Genomic DNA, 14,579 nt, shown 5'->3' with positions numbered 1-14,579 from the left:
GGGGACTAATTGATCATGTTTGTGGAAAAAATAGTATTTTTTTATTTTCATGCCCGGGCATTATAAACTTCTGTGAAGCCCTTGGGGGTTCAAAGTGCTCACCACACATCTAGATAAGTTCCTTAGGGGGTCTAGTTTCCAAAATTGGGTCATTTGAGGGGAGTTTCCACTGTTTAGGTACATTAGGGGCTCTCCAAAGGCAACATGACACCCGCAGACCATTCCATCAAAGTCTGCTTCCAAGACGTCACTACTTCCCTTTCGAGCCCCGACGTGTGCCAATACAGTGTTTTCTCCCACATATGGGGTATCAGCGTACTCAGGACAAATTGGACAACCACTTTTGGGGTCCAATTTCTCCTGTTACCCTTGGGAAAATAAAAAATTGGGGACTAAAGATCATGTTTGTGGAAAAAATACGATTTTTTTATTTTCACGCCTGGTCGTTATAAACTTCTGCGAAGCACTGGGGGGTTCAAAGTGCTCACCACACAACTAGATAAGTTCCCTGGGAGTCTAGTTTCGAAAATGGGGTCACTTGTGGGGGGTTTCCACTGTTTAGGTACATCAGGGGCTCTCCAAAAGCAACATGACACCCGCAGACCATTCCATCAAAGTCTGCATTCCAAAACGTCACTACTTCCCTTCCAAGACCCGACGTGTGCCCATACAGTAGTTTTCTCCCACATATGGGGTATCAGCGTACTCAGGACAAATTGGACAACAACTTTTGGGTCCAATTTCTCCTGGTACCCTTGGGAAAATAAAAAAATTGGTGACTAAAAGATCATGTTTGTGGAAAAAATACGATTTTTTTATTTTCAGGCTTGGGCGTTATAAACGGCTGTGAAGCACTGGAGGGGTCAAAGTGCTCACCACACATCTAGATAAGTTCCTTGGGGGGTCTAGTTTCCAAAATGGTGTCATTTGTGGGGGTTTCCACTGTTTTGGTACATCAGGGGCTCTCCAAACGCGACATGGTGTCCGATCTCAATTCCAGCCAAAAACGTCAAATGGCGCTGCTTCCCTTCTGAGCTCTGCCATGCGCCCAAATAGTGGTCTACCCCCACATGTGGGGTATAAGTGTACTCAGGACAAATTGCACAATAACTTTTAGGGTCCTGTTACCCTTGGAAAAATAAGAATTGAGGGTGAAAAGATCATTTTTGTGGAAAAAATATGATTTTTTAATTGTACGGCTGTATGTTATAAACTTCTGTGAAGCCCTTGGGGATTCAAAGTTCTCACCACACATCTAAATAAGTTCCTTGGGGGGTCCTAGTTTCCAAAATAGTGTCATTTGGGGGGGTTTCCACTGTTTTGGTACATCAGGGGTTTTCCAATCACGACATGGTGTCCGATCTCAATTCCAGCCAAAAACGTCAAATGACACTGCTTCCCTTCCGAGCTCTGCCATGCGCCCAAATAGTGGTTTACCCCCACATGTGGGGTATCAGCGTACTCAGGACAAATTGCACATTAACTTTTAGGGTCCTGTTATCCTTGGGAAAATAAAAATTGGGGGTGAAAAGATCATTTTTGTCGAAAAATAATGATTTTTTAATTGTACCGCTGTACGTTATAAACTTCTGTGAAGCCCTTGTGGGTTCAAAGTTCTCACCACATATCTAGATAAGTTCCTTGGGGGGTCTAGTTTCCAAAATGGGGTCACTTGTGGGGGGTTTCCACTGTTTAGGTACATCAGGGGCTCTCCAAACGTGACATGGCGTCTGATCAGAATTCCAGCCAATTTTGCATTGAAAAAGTCAAACGGCGCTCCTTCCCTTCTGAGGTCTGCCATGCGCCAAAACAGTGGTTCCCCCCACATATCAGGTATCAGCGTACTCAGGACAAATTGCACAATAAATTTTGCAGTCCAATTTCTCCTGTTACCCTTGGTAAAATAAAAAAATTGAACCTGAAGTATTTTTTTTGTGAAAAAAGTTAATTGTTCATTTTTTTTAAATATTCAAAAAATTTCTGTGACGCACTTAAAGGGTTAATAAACTTTTTGAATGTGTTTTGAGCACCTTAAGGGGTGCAGTTTTTAAAATGGTGTCACTTTTGGGTATTTTCTATCATATAGACCCCTCAAAGTGGCTTCAAATGTGATGTGGTCCGTAAAAATAAAATGGTGTTATAAAAATGAGAAATCGCTGGTCAATTTTTAACCCTTATAACTTCCTAACAAAAAAAAATTTTGGTTCCAAAATTGTGCTGATGTAAAGTAAACATGTGGGAAATGTTACTTATCAAGTTTTTTGTGTGCCATATCTCTGTGATTTAAGGGCATAAAAATTCAAAGTTGGAAAATTGCAAAATTTTCAAAATTTTCACCAAATTTCCATTTTGTTTCACAAATAAACGCAAGTTATATGAATGAAATTTTACCACTAACATGAAGTACAATATGTCACGAGAAAACAATGTCAGAATCACCGGGATCCATAGAAGCGTTCGAGTTATGACCTCATAAAGGGACAGTGGTCAGAATTGTAAAAAATGGCCCGAGAGTTAACGTGCAAACCAGAGGGACTGCATCGGAAAAGTAAGTATAGGTTGTTTTTTTTTGCAGGTGATCGATGGCTTTGCTAGGATTTGGGCGTACAATAAAAATTATGAAAAACCGTGTTGTGTTTTATTTAATTAAAATTCTTTTTTTCTGGCTGTGTCTTTTTTTAACCCTTTATTAATATAAGATTAATAATGGATAGGCATTTTATTGATGCCTCTCCATTATTAAGCGGGCTTAATGTCACCTTACAATAACAAGTTGACCTTAACCCCTTATTACCCCATATCCCACCGCTAGGTACCTCTCCAGTATTAAGCGGGCTTAGTGTCACCTTACAATAGCATGCGGCCCCTGAGGCAGTCATCTGTGGCCCATGGTGCACCACATGTCTCACTCCCTGAGGCAGGTAGAATGGGGAAGGTGGGGAAGGTTAGCATTCAGGAGTGTGTGATGGCTGCTCTGTGTGCACAGGACCTGTGATGAGGTCACAGGAGGGGAGGAGTCAGGGGTCACATGATCAGGGGCCTCTGTGTATGCAGGACTCTGCTGTGCTGGTTGTCATGGTGCTGGATGAGGGAAGTTTATGTAGCAGAGTTGTGTGTGTACGAGGTGTACGGAGCGGAGTGCGTGTGTACGAGGTGTACGGAGCAGAGCCGTGTGTGTACGAGGTGTACGGAGCGGAGCCGTGTGTGTGCGAGGTGTATAGAGCAGAGCCGTGTCTGTACGAGGTGTACGGAGCGGAGCCGTGTGTGTACGAGGTGTACGGAGCGGAGCCGTGTGTGTACGAGGTGTACGGAGCAGAGCTGTGTGAGTACGAGGTGTACGGAGCGGAGCCGTGTGTACGAGGTGTACGGAGCGGAGACGTGTGTGTACGAGGTGTACGGAGCGGAGCCGTGTGTGTGCGAGGTGTATAGAGCAGAGCCGTGTGTTTACGAGGTGTACAGAGCGGAGCCGTGTGTGTACGTGGACCGAGGTGTATGGAGCAGAGCTGTGTGAGTACGAAGTGTACGGAGCGGAGCCGTGTGTGTACAAAGTGTTCGGAGCGGAGCCGTGTGTGTACGAGGTGTACGGAGCGGAGCTGTGTGTGTACAAGGTGTACGGAGCAGAGCCGTGTGTGTACGAGGTGTACAGAGCAGAGCCGTGTGTGTACGAAGACCGAGGTGTACGGAGCGGAGCCGTGTGTGTGCGAGGTGTACGGAGCGGAGCCGTGTGTGTACGAGGTGTATAGAGCAGAGCCGTGTGTGTACGAGGACCGGGGTGTAGGGAGCGGAGGCGTGTGTGTATGAGGTGTACGGAGCAGAGCCGTGTGAGTACGAAGTGTACGGAGCGGAGCCGTGTGTGTACGAAGTATTCGGAGCAGAGCCGTGTGTGTACGGAGCGGAGCCGTGTGTGTACAAGGTGTACGGAGCGAAGACGTGTGTGCATGAGGTGTACGGAGCCGCGTGTGTATGCGGTGTAAAGAGCGTAGCCCTGTGTGTATGAGGTGTACTGAGCAGAGCTGAGTGAGTACGAAGTGTACGGAGCGGAGCCGTGTGAGTACGAAGTGTACGGAGCGGAGCTGTGTGTGTACGAAGTGTTCAGAGCGGAGTCGTGTGTGTACAAAGTGTTCGGAGCGGAGCCGTGTGTTTACGAGGTGTAGGGAGCGGAGCCGTGTGTGTATGAGGTGTACGGAGCAGAGCTGTGTGAGTACGAAGTGTACGGAGCGGAGCCATGTGTGTACGAAGTGTTCGGAGCGGAGCCGTGTGTGTACAAGGTGTACGGAGCGGAGCCGTGTGTGTACAAGGTGTACGGAGCGAAGTCGTGTGTGCACAAGGTGTACAAAGCCGCGTGTGTACGAGGTGTACGGAGCGGAGCTGTGTGTGTACGAGGTGTACGGAGCGGAGCCGTGTGTGTACAAAGTGTACGGAGCTGAGCCGCGTGTGTACGAGGTGTGCAGAGCCACGTGTGTTCGAGGCAGGGCTGTGGAGTCGGTAAGCCAAACCTGCGACTCCGACTCCGACTCCTCAATTTCCCTTACACCGACTCCGACTCCAACTCCGACTCCGACTCCGACTCCCACACATATTGCTTATATTTAAGTGAAAAATTTATTGTAGTACAATGTGAACCTCAGACATTTAATCATTTTTATGATCCAATAATCAAGATATTTAGATAGAACAGAATATATATTGGTGTACTACCCGGTTTTCATTCTTTTTGGTACAGATACGATATGGATAGACAGATATGGATAAATAGAGCAGATTTCTAATCTGCTTTTGCTATTGAAAACATTATCTATGAGCTCAAAAACCTTTCAGGTGATGCAGTTTTTTAAAAAGATGATCAGCTTTTGCAGCTGAAAAACGTATCCTCAAAAAACACAGGAAAAACGCGGTGTGTGAATGTAGCCTTAGATCAGGAATAGAACAGCCATTTATAGGACATTTCATAACTTTCCCAAACTCCTATGAAAAAATATTCAGCACATCCTGCATTGAATTACTGTACCCAATTTATTATATATTTTAGGAGTCGGAGTCGGTCCATTTTATACCGACTCCGACTCCGACTCCACCAAAATGAGCACCGACTCCGACTCCACGACTCCGACTCCACAGCCCTGGTTCGAGGTGTGTGAAGCGGAGCCGCACGTGTACGAGGTGTGTGGAGCAGAGATGTGCATGTATTTTGACATGGGGGGGCCCCATTTGAAAGTTCGTACTAGGGCCCATAACTTTGTAGTTACGCCACTGCTCACGCTAGAAGAGCGGAGGAGTGCGCCGCTCCATAGTGGCCCTGCGTGATGACATTCCACTGGCGCTGTGTAATGACATCACGCCAGCACCCTTTGCTGGATTTTGCAGGTGACTGTGGCTGTGCGTGTACAGCGAGATGATAGCGCCGGCTCACATGCAGAGCCGACACCATCATCCACTGAGGTAAGCTGTACATCGCAGCTAACAACCTATTTGAATGGCCACGATCGGTATTAGCAGCGATCGCGGCCGTTTAACCCCTTAGATACCGCTATCAATTGTGACTGTATTAAGTTTGAAAGGAATGCGCTCCACCAGCTTAAATTTTTTTTATGTGCGGCCCATTTACCGAGTTTGAGACCCCATATTTAATCCATTCAAACTGAATGGAAAGAGGAATGGAGTGATCCAGGGATTGGATCTACACGCAGTATCTCAAGACACCAAATAGGTGAGTGTATTCACACTGAGTATATACCTTTGGAAACTAATTATTACACTTAGAAGCTTGTGCTTCCCATTATTCTCCCTATAATCCCCTCTTGTTTCAGCTTACTAAGTCTGATATTAAATTACTCCAAGGGACCTGGTCCTTTTGACCACTGGGATTTAGCTTTCTCACAGTGAGCAGGCTAAATCCAAGTGGATAGAAGGACCTGGTCCTTTTGCCCACTAAGAGTGGTATTAAACCACTCCAAGGGACCTGGTCCTTCAGCCCTTTTGGATAAAGCTTTCTCACAGTGAGCAGGCTAAATCCAAGTGGGCAGAAGGATCTGGTCTTTTAGCTTACTAATAGTGGTGAGCGAGCAGGCTCGCCACTACTCGGTGCTCACCCAAGTATCACGGTACTCGGTGTACTCTGATATCACCAAGTATTTTCGGGATTACTTGGCGGTAACTCGGGTCTCCACCCAGCATTTTTGAAGGACTTACGAGACCCAATCATGGTGCAGGGATTGTCTGCCAGGACATAAAATGCCGCAGTCATCTTTGTGGCTGTGCAGTGATTGGTATTAATACACTTTAAGGGACTTGGTCCTTTAGCCCACTATGTCTGGTATTAAACCACTCTAAGGGACTTGGTCCTTTAGCCCATTGGGGTTTAGCCTTCTCACAGTTAGTAGGTTAAATCCAAGAGAATAGAAGGACCTGGTCCTTTTGCCCACTAAGTCTGGTACTAAACCACTCCAAGGGACCTGGTCCTTTAGCCCACTTGGATAAAGCTTTCTCACAGTGAGCAGGCTAAATCCAAGTGGGCTGAAGGCCCTGTTTTTTTTTTTTAGCTTACTATGTCTGGTATTAAACTACTCCAAGGGACATGGTCCTTTAGACCACTGGGATTTAGCTTTCTCACAGTGTGCTCTCTTCTTTGACCTGTCTACCTCATGTGCTATCCCCCTTGTCTGCTGTCTCTCTCCTTCCTGTGCTGTATTCTCCCCTCATGTGCTGTCACATTTGAGCTGTCTCCTCCCTGTGCTCTGTCTCTCTCACCCCTGTGTCTGACCGTGTACAGAACATACTACAGCTCCTGGGCAGGGGAGGAAGCAAAAGACAATACTGACATTACAGCAGGAGATCGCAGAGGATACATTTTGTGAGGTAAAATATCGTTTAAAAACAGTCAATGAAATATTTTACCTCACAAAATGTATCCTCTGTGATCCCCTGCTGTAATGTCAGTATTTTGTCTTTTGCTTCCTCCCCTGCCCAGGAGACGTGCTATGCTCCGTACACGGTCAGACACAGACAATTTTTAAAATGAACGTTCATTCATGGGAACACCCGTTTAATGTGACCGGCTTCCCCTGCCTGTAGACACGTCGTGCATCTGCCGCCGGGATCAGCCGAATGATTCACTGCGCCTTTGCAGAATTCACGCATGCGCAGTGCGACGGTGTTCCACTGGTGGTACAGTGCAAGAGGCTTGCGTGAGTGTGTGAGTGAATGTGTGGTGTATAGGGTGTGTGTGTGGTGTGACGGTGTTCCGCTGGTGGTACCGCCAATAGGTTGGCACCAGCAGCAGTTTCCATATTTAGACACCCATCACTTGGGTGTCCCAATATGGCAGTCGGTGATAAGTGTCCTATATTCCACTGGGAAATAGCTGGGTCACTCTGAGAAAGCTAAATCCAAGTGGACAGAGGGACCTGGTCCTTTAAACCACTTGGACCCTCTGGCCACTTGAATTTAGCCACAAACATAAGCTGAGGCCACTGATCATGTGACCCCTGACTCCACCCCTTCTGTGACCTCATCACAGGTCCTGTGCGAACAGAACAGCCATTCAGCTCGTCTGCTGGTGTTGCTCTATTAAGAACAGGTAATGTTTGGAAGAAGTCACCCGCTAAAAAAACAACAATTCCCCCATTAAGCAATTGGATCTCCTCAGATCTATGAAGGATCTTAGTGATCTTACAGCCGGGAGTTTCCAGGATTGCTAGATTCAGGGCGATCCTAGTGCTGATCGAGCCGTGCGCCTCCATCTAAAGTTATGTAGTGTCAGGTGGTGGAGCCGCTCTTTCCTCTGCATTGCTGGTAGTGAGATAAACTTGTCCATTTTCTAGATGGACGCTGAGATGAATTATAGTCGGTTGTGTGATGCCGGTCTCCTTGGAGTGTGCTCCGGGCGCGCGCTCCCTGTCTATTAAAGGGGCAGCACCTGCACGTCTGAAAACATCCTCAGCCAATAGCAGCGAGACTGTCACGAATGTGTCAGAGGCAGCAGACCATTGCACTGCATCTGTCTGCAGAAGGTCTCAGTAGTTTGCTTTGCAGGCAAGTGGCCACCTCCCCCGGTGCTAATGGCCACACCTGGACCTGAGTGTTGATTTACTTGCTGCTGTCAAGCGTCGGTGATATTTTCTATTTGCACTTCCCTGTTGAGGCTTGGAGCTGCAGCAGTCATCTAACGGCCTCTTTGGAGTTTGAAGGACGATGGTGTTTCTCTCGAAGTCTACTCAAGCTAAGTTTCCCCTTGTATTGTGTATCCTAGCTGCCTTTAGCGGTAGTGGGGATTGACTAGCGCTTATCCTGTCCTTCCCGGTGCAGGTCTTATCGCCAGGGTCAGGCAGGGATTAGGTATCCTGCTCAGCAATAGGTGTAGAACCTATGCAGGGACGATAAAGACCAAAAGAAAGAAGTGTGTATAAAGGTCGCGATGAACCCCACAATAGAGACCACAATGATTAATAAAATACTTTTATTATTTATGCAAAAAGACACACAAATGAGACAAAGATTTAAAACAATTAAAAAGGACCAAAAAGTTGGCCACATGCAAACACCACCCAAGGTCCATGTAAGGACCTAAAGCTCACCTCCCCCAATATGCTAAGCAAGAGGAAAAAATGTATAGAAATTAATCATACATAAACTCCCCTAGTTAGTAGGCTACACATATGATGGCTATTATAACATTTACACATGCTATATATAAGAACAAGAATACGTGCCCAACAACAATAATCAAAGAAATTAATGAAAATACAGCCTGACAAACAACCAGACATAAATGAAAAAGCGATGCAGACAAGCTCAAATAATAATACCCATATAGATGAAAGATGTCCAAAAAGGGCATAGCATGGAGCACAAAAGGCGCTCGAATACAGATAAATAAGAGCCCATGAATTACAGACTAACCCAAGGGGTGGATCACATGTTCAAGAGATCATCAAAGACCAAACCTAATGCTAGTGTGGTAACTGCAGGTACGCAGGATGCAGTGACGAGTCGTGAGACAACCTGGTGCCTTCTAAAATATCTTTTATAAGACTGGGGGAACTTTTCTCAGTCACGGCTTGAACACCAAAAGGGGTAACACATGTTGCCCTCGCAGGGGCTCTAGACAAGCAAACACCAAAGAGTAGAACATGACTACTTCCGGCAATAGCCGGTCACTATAGGGCCGCGGTTTGGCCGACTACGGGTCCTTAATGGAAAAGTCAACTTAGCTGCTGTCCAGATGTCCCTCGCCGTTCAGGTTGGTGACCTTTCGGTCTTCGCGCCCTCCGGCGCAGGCGACACTGGAGCCCCACAGGGCCCGGCGAAGTCCTTGGATGGGTGGGCCGCAGCCCTCGGACTGGGGCCAGCGGCAGCGATGTGCGGTGGTGGATGACAGGCCACCTGTGCAGCTAATGGCTGTGACGGGGAGTCCGCGGTCAGCAGAGGCCCGGCCCCTGCTGCGGGACTGAGCGGGACGGTGGTGGCCGCCGACAGCACGGTACTTGCCGCGGCCACGGGCGAGCACAGGGCGGCTGTGGGTGGCGGGAAACAGGCCGCAGCCGCGGGCGAAGGAGAGGCGGCAGCAGCCGCAGGTGACTGCGGGTAGGCCGCAGCCGCGGGCTGAGAGGAGGCGGCAACGGCCGCGGGTTGAACTGGGGCTGCAGTGGCCGTGGGCTGGAGCAGGGCAGCAAGTCTTGGATGATCGCCTTGGCACCGTCCCTCTGGAGTCCTCAGTGAGCGTCCTCTCTCGCACTGGTTAGTCGCTCTAGCTTCCCGTCGCTCCCACGCTCTTTTGCAGTCTCTGTCCCGGTCTGCTGACTCATCGTCCGGGGAATTCCCCACCTCCTTTATACTGATCCCATCTGTCTGTCAGAACGGTCCGTCCTCGAAATCTGTCCCCCAGGAACAGTTTCCCCCGGATGACGGCTATTTTGGTTCCGGCCCGGACACTCGACGGGGGGCCGTTCCTCCCACACTAGCATGATGTAAAAGGGAGGAGGGAGACCCCCCCACATGTATCGCCACCTAACGGCATAGATTCCTCAGGGGAAAATTTTGTTTTGAAAAAAAAAAACTAATTTCACATTCAGCAGGCAGGTGCCGGCGGCGGCGCTTGTGCTGTAGCATGATCGCATCTCTAATGTCCATTTAATTATTCTTTTGGTGACATAAACCAGGGCTGTGGAGTCGGTAAGCCAAACCTCTGACTCCAACTCCGACTACTCAATTCCCATGACACCGACTCCGACTCCCTCATACATGGCTCATATTTAAGTTTAAGTGATAAATTTACTGTGGTAAAATGGTAACATCAGGCTTTTAATCTTTATTATGATACAATAATCAAGCCATTTAGATAGAACATAAAATATATTTATTGGAATACAACTTTAGAACAAAAAAAACTTTGCATATTTACAATTTATTATACACTCTTCAGAAAGAGGAAAAAAAACAGTTTTCAGCAAAAACGTACTGAATAACATTTGTGCAGTCTATGAGTTTGTTCTAAGAAATAGAATTGCCTCCATCAGATCCTCCTTCATAGATGACCTCACATCTGACCTAATAATTTTAAGGCCAGAGAACAACCTTTCTACACCAACTTGGGTTGGAGGCAAAGCCGTAACCACATGGGCAGCATCTCTCACAATTTCCGGGTGTAAAGGAATTGCCTCGTGCACAGTCAGTATTGATGAACGGTTGAACTCTTCTACTTCTTTGAGAGCAAGTGAAAAATTTTTCTGAAATATGGTCAATCTGTTTTCTATGGGAGTGGAATCTCCGTGGAGCCAATCAGGAGCTGAATAATTGCTGACAGCATTGTGTAACTCCCCTAAGCTTGGTAGGAGGCGTCCAAACTTGCTAGCTAGGGGCTGCGCTGCAATTGGCTGGCTGGATGGTGTAATCAGGCAGTATAAAAGGCTGTGCCTGCCATTTTAGCCTCACTCTACTGTGAAAGCAGATAGGGATAGGTTGCTGTTGGAGATAGGGAGAGATCTCGGATCTAATAGCGATAGAAATTGTTTTTCAGCGACTGTAGCAGCCCCTGTGTGTTACAGAAGCAGTCTTTTTCCTCACTGACCCTGCTCAGTTTCATTTCTTGTGCTGTGCAGGCTCTCAGTGAGGTGCTTAGTGAGACAGTGCAGCGCACATTCACTGCAGCTGCTGCAGCTCCTCTTGCTGCAGCACTGTGTGCTGTGTGTCTCACTGCCTTTTCACAGCCTTTTCTTTTCATCCCTTAAATCCCCTTCCCCTATTTTTTCCTAAAAGTGTAGCTTCACCATCCAGTACATTTTGGTGAACGCTATATAGGGATTTTTCAGTAAGGGGTTCCCCCCTGAACCCCCCCAATCCCTTACCCCCATTTATCCCTCAATTTTCCTGGTGCTCGGGTGCGCTTTGCACAGTTTAGTCACCTCCGCTGCGCAGACCGCCTGTGTGCTTTTTTTGGGGAGTGCAGCACCCACTAGGTCAGTCTTTGTAGTCACATCAGACTACAGGACCCCTAGTGCGGCCTGTTCTATTGCGCACCCCCAAATTTTTCACCAGTAAATTCACTCTCAGTGCCCCTATAAGTGTTACTTTACCTCACAGCATCTATTGAGGTTAAAGTTAAACACTATAAAGGGATTGTACTGTGAGGGCCCAAACAACCTCTGTGGCTGGTGCCACACAGCACCTGGCCCAGTCCCAGAGAATCCTTTTTTTTTGGTATCACAGCAGTGTCATTTACTGTGCTGTGACATCCGTCCGTAACGTGTACACCAACACCAGAAAAAACACGTTACTCTTTGTGTAGGCCACACTAGATTCAAATAAAGTGTAGCAGACAGTGCCATTAGTGTTTCTTATACCTGTTTGTAGTCATACAGGAATAAGCACACTAATTCCTAATAATTACTTTCTTGCTGTTCTGAATCCATTGATAGAGATGAAGAAGGCAGGGAGTAAGGGGCGGCCGCGGAAGAGGTGCATCAGCAGCTAGAGATGGTGCACATCCAGGGCAAGCAGCAGGCTCATGTCACTCAGCACCTACTGTACTTTCACCCGGCAGCAGTCATTTATGCGCAGCTTGTTAGGAGCACAGGGCCATAGGCTGATAAGAGAGGATCAAGTAGAAACCATTGTTGGTTGGATGGCAGCTGAGGAATCCACCTCAATGAGCGCAGCATCCTCCCAGGACCTCTCCACCACATCAGGTCAGGCCACTGAAGAGCAGCACCCATCTGCTTCCTCACCGCCCACTAAATTGCCCTGACATTCAGAGGGCCAGGAGCCAATCTTAATCCTCTTCTCAGAATCTGTTAGCTTGGAATCTGTGTGCTAGCCAGACAGCATTCCTGCAGCTGAAGAAGAGGTAGTGTGCACAGATGCGCAACCACTGCGTGCGTCTGAGGAAGAAGTGGAGGGTGGGCCAGTGCCCACAGAGACCAGACCCCAGTCAGCAGATGATGATGAAACTCAGCTGCCAGTTTCTGCTGACGAAAGTGTATTGGATGTTGAGGTCCTTGACCCATCATGGCATGCTGTGGGGCAGCAAGCAAGTGGGGATAGCTCAGAGGAAGAGCTTGCAGGTGTGGCGCAGCGTGGCAGTCCACATGGGAGAGGAAAAAATTGATTGTCTGCTCCCTCAACTTCAGCACCCGTTAGGAGCAGGGCTCTTTTAAAGAGCACAAGGGGTGCACCCAAGAGTTGTGGTGCATGGGCCTTTTTCGACCAAGTTGCAGATAACGTTACAGTAGTCAGATACAAGCTTTGTCGACAAACTGCGGAGAGGGAAGAACCTCAGCAACCTTAATACCACCAATATGTTGACGCATGTCAGGAAGAGGCACCGTATGGAGTGGCAGCATCACACCCAAGATGATTCGCCACCTGCAGCTGGTCCCCCACCTTCCACCTCTTCAGCCACAGCGGCCACCTCTTGCTCCAGCTCGCAAACAGCTGCTCCCGCTTCCTCGCCAGAATGCCAGGGTGCATCTGCAGGCAGTGTTGTACGGCGGCACACTGTCTTTACTTCGTCAGCATCAGCATCCCAATCGCTGGCATCCTCACACTCCCAATCCAGTGTGCAGCCATCTGTCACACAGGTGTGGGAGAAAAGGCGCCCGTACTCGGCAAACCACCCACGAGCACAGGGCATGAATTCTCGCATTGCCAAATTGCTTGCAGTGGAAATGCTACCATTCTGGCTGGTGAGCAAGCCAGCCTTTATTGATATGTTGGGGTTTGCAATCCCACAATACAGCATTCCCAGCTGCTTCTACTTCAGCAGGCAAGCCGTCCCCTCCCTGCAACAGCATGTGGAGCGTAAAATTAAGCATGCGCTACAAAATGCAGTTAGTAGCAAGGTCCACCTGACCACCGACGCGTGGACCAGTCAGCATGGCCAGGGACGCTACATTTCCATCACTGCCCATTGGGTAAATGTAGTTGAGCCTGGAACTGAAGTAGACAGTGCAAGTGCGCGGGTCCTGCCAACTCCACGGATTGCAGGCCTCTCCTCCGTACAAATTGAGTCCTCCTCATACTCCTCGTCAGACTCGCCTGCACCCAGACGTACCACAACAACCGATTTCAGCACTGCATCGGCCAAACATCATCAGGCCGTGTTGAAATTGGTTTGTTTGGGTGTGGAACACGCTCAAGGAGCAGAGCGACATGTGGCTTGCGCCGCTCAACCTCCAGCCAGGTATGGTCGTGTGTGACAACGGCCGAAACCTGGTCACGGCTCTGGGCCTAGGTGGTCTGATTCACATTCCATGCCTTGCCCATGTCCTAAACTTGGTGGTGCAGAGTTTCCTTAGGAAGTATCCTGACCTTGAGGAGCTGCTGCACAAAGTCAGATATGAGTGCTCTCATTTGCGACGTTCAAGCATGGCTGCATCGCGCCTTTCAGCCATGCAGCACTGCATCATTGTTGACTTCCCCACCAGGTGGAATTCGACTTTGCATATGCTGCGGAGGTTGTGTGAGCAGCAACCTGCAATTATGGAGTTGCAGCTGCATCAGGCGCAAAGTAGGCGACACACATCTCAGCCCTCCCACTTTACAACCACAGAGTGGGCATCCATGAAGGACATATGCACCATTTTGAAGTGCATCGAGGACTCCACTCTGATGGTGAGAACGGATGCTGCCCTACTCAGCCTGACTATTCCCCTTATATGCCTTATAGAATCATCACTTAAAGGACTAAGGGATGAGGTTTCTCAGGAGGAGGATGATTATGATGAGACACTTGCACCAACCAGGCAATCTTCATCGGCCCGGTTGGTACAAAGCTCTGTGGGTGCCTCACAAAGGTCCAGGCAGGACACAGCAAGCGAGGAGGATGAGGAGGACTAAGGATGAGCCAGAGGAGGAAAGTACACAGCCCTCTACTAGTAGTCACCAGATAGAGCGTGGATGGGTTGATGCAGAGCAGCCAGAGCACATTCCTCCAGCTGGTGACAGCGATGCATGGTCAGTAGGCAGCCTTCAGCACGAGTGACTTCATGTTGCAGTGTCTGAGAAACAACCCACGCGTGGCTCGTATTCTCCACACAAATGTCTACTGGATGGCCACCCTCTTAGATCCACGTTACCGGGACAGC

The 14,579-nt window shown here is 48.4% G+C and overlaps 1 long non-coding RNA gene across 1 annotated transcript in view; it reads left to right on the top strand.

The window, feature by feature from the left end:
• The first annotated feature begins 7,492 nt into the window (after positions 1-7,492).
• LOC141094365 (uncharacterized) overlaps positions 7,493-14,579 on the top strand; it is a 30,063-nt gene continuing 22,976 nt past the window's right edge. The window contains exon 1 of the long non-coding RNA XR_012233032.1: positions 7,493-7,576. This is a non-coding gene — a long non-coding RNA (uncharacterized lncRNA). The remainder of the gene's footprint in view (positions 7,577-14,579) is intronic.

The sequence above is a fragment of the Dendrobates tinctorius genome, unplaced genomic scaffold (genome assembly GCF_039654945.1).
Source record: "Dendrobates tinctorius isolate UK_male_01 unplaced genomic scaffold, ASM3965494v1 ptg000063l, whole genome shotgun sequence".
Classification (NCBI taxonomy): Eukaryota; Metazoa; Chordata; class Amphibia; order Anura; family Dendrobatidae; genus Dendrobates; species Dendrobates tinctorius.
Note: the sequence above shows the minus strand (reverse complement) of the source record. Positions and strands in the feature narration are given on the sequence as shown.